The sequence below is a fragment of the Triticum aestivum genome, chromosome 3A, assembly GCF_018294505.1.
Source record: "Triticum aestivum cultivar Chinese Spring chromosome 3A, IWGSC CS RefSeq v2.1, whole genome shotgun sequence".
NCBI lineage: Eukaryota > Viridiplantae > Streptophyta > Magnoliopsida > Poales > Poaceae > Triticum > Triticum aestivum.
The window spans coordinates 749,967,184-749,969,519 of record NC_057800.1 but is presented as its reverse complement, the minus strand read 5'-3'; the positions used below and the strand labels follow the sequence as shown (position 1 = coordinate 749,969,519).

General features: G+C 44.3%; 1 pseudogene; it reads right to left on the bottom strand.

The window, feature by feature from the left end:
- The window catches only part of LOC123057370 (agamous-like MADS-box protein AGL62), a 1,541-nt pseudogene extending 1,053 nt beyond the window's left edge, over window positions 1–488 (bottom strand).
- Window positions 489–2,336: the final 1,848 nt, after the last annotated feature.

The following is a 2,336-nucleotide window of genomic DNA, read 5'->3' as shown; positions in this document are numbered from 1 at the left end:
CGTTGGGCGCTGCCATTAGTTGCTCGCTCTGTGGCTAAGTTCAAAGAAAGGGAAGGAGAGGAGTGTGTGTGGCTACGTCCGGGGTCGGGGGCTTTATATAGCAATCATGACTGAGCTACGCGCATTATGTGTGGTGATAGGCCATGAGATTCGATTCGGTATTCGCTAAGCTGTATGCCAAAGGATAACTACATACTCCGTATTATTTACTTCTGTTGGCAAAACAAACTGCTTTTGCTACTCTATCGCGCAACAACGACGTGCTTCCGTTTTTCAAGAAAATGTTGGTCAAGTGCATCCCAGATTTTTGTTGAAAATAGAGAAGGGCAGCGGACCGGGGCAGCTGCTGGGGCCGTATCTAGATAGTGGGTGGGGCTCAAGGAGTTTGGTCCGACACTGAGCAAGCAAGCACCAGAGCGGAAGCTGCTCGTCCCTCGGAGACCAATGCCAAAAATTGAGAAGGCAATGCCACTGAACCTCCAGGGCATGGAGGCGGGAAGCGCGCTCTAGGAGGCCGGCAGTCCTAGACTTCCGACATGGGGAGGGAGATGAGTGGGGAAGGGTGGAGGGATACTATACCCGAGGAGGGGAGCAGAGATACGGTGGAGGTGACAGACGATCTAGATTTCTAGGAGACGAATGGGCAGAGTATGTTCTGGTTTAGTGTCTTGGCTACCATGGATGGATTGGGTTTTTTTATTCAACAAGGGAACCAACCCTATCTTCTTAATCTACAGGGAATCCGCAACCCAACCAAATGGTGTGGTTAGCTTCTACAAACAAGTTAAGTTGGTGAGTGGGGGTTTGGTGGGTAGGGTAGGGTGGAATACTCTACAAGACTTCGATGATAAGTAAAGGCGTATCTAGAGGTCACCTCAGAATAGGGCCCAAGGAAATTTTTAGGGGATAGGTCCGAAAAAGAGGAGTGATGGGCCCCCATACTAGGAGGCACACATAATACATTCCTCCTTGACAGCCCATCCTCGATCGGTGTGCTTTGGACCACGAACAACTGGTCCTGAAATTTCAACCCTGCGTGATCCGTGAAGCATCCTTGCTTGCCCTACGGCGACCTTCGCCATTTCATGCTCGCCGTCACCCCGGTACCTGAGCCCGCGTCGGACCTCGTGTCACCTCAGAATAATGTCAGGAACCCCGCGTCCATTTATACATTAAAACTAAGTAGTATATTCGTTCGCACATGTTAAATCGATATGGACGTGATAAATTTGGGGTACCCATTTCATAAATATGGCACAAACATTTATACATAAATTGTTTTTTTATTTTATTTAAAAATATGTTATTAACATTTAGTCTTTCAAATCTATTAAATTCCAGCCACTGATTTCTAATACTTATTGAAGAGCACCTGCAAGCGCTTGGGGAATCAGGTATGTTAGGCATCCTCTTGATCGTCTTCTTCCGACGATAGCCACCCCCTGATTAGGGGCCACCATTGCTCGCTCAGTGACTGGCATACAGAAAGAAAGCAAGAATAGAGAAGGTCAATGCAGATGAGTGCGTTACTACATCTCGAGGTAGGGGGTGGGTAGATAACAAGTGATAGGAGATGAATCACTAAGATGAGCTATCTACATTAAAAATCCTCATTGGCATTGAGATTTGTTCTCCTCTCTGCCGAATTGTGAGGTCTATGCAGAAAAGTGTAACTCAGTATTTACAAAAAAATGGATGAAAATTTGAAGAATTTCTGAAACGTAAATTACTGTTTGGTTAAGTATGTACGATCAGATTAGCACATCTCTTAATTAAGTAAATGAGACGAAAACTCTAGTAAGTTTGAAACTCAGTGGCGCCGTATATATATATATTTTTTCGGGGAACATAGAGAAATTTATTCGACCAAATGCTCTCTGGACCATCATGCAAGAGACTACTGACCCTGAATCTGGAAGGTTCGGCCAGCCAACTCTCAGTTAAAATACATAGATGTGCAGAGATTCTTGGCACAAAGATGAGATGGAGTGCCGAAGCACGGACTACATATTGAATCAAATGTAGTAATATCAGGACCTAGCTGACCTATTTCTGCAATGATTGGAGCCACAACTGAACAATAATTGTCACAAGTATTCCAAAGATTAAGAACTGCCAGGCAATCAGTCTAGACTAAGACTTTTGGGAAGCCTCTGATGTTAGCAAAATTGATGCCCTCTCCAACGACTTTGTTTTAATATAAGTTGAACAGTAACTCCAAAGAGCAGTTTGCTCCTGGCTCCCATAAACCTAGTTAAATATCAAACAACAAATCCATCTCCTTCAATGGAATTGTTAAAGCTTACAGCTATATCCATGTTTAACATAATGATATC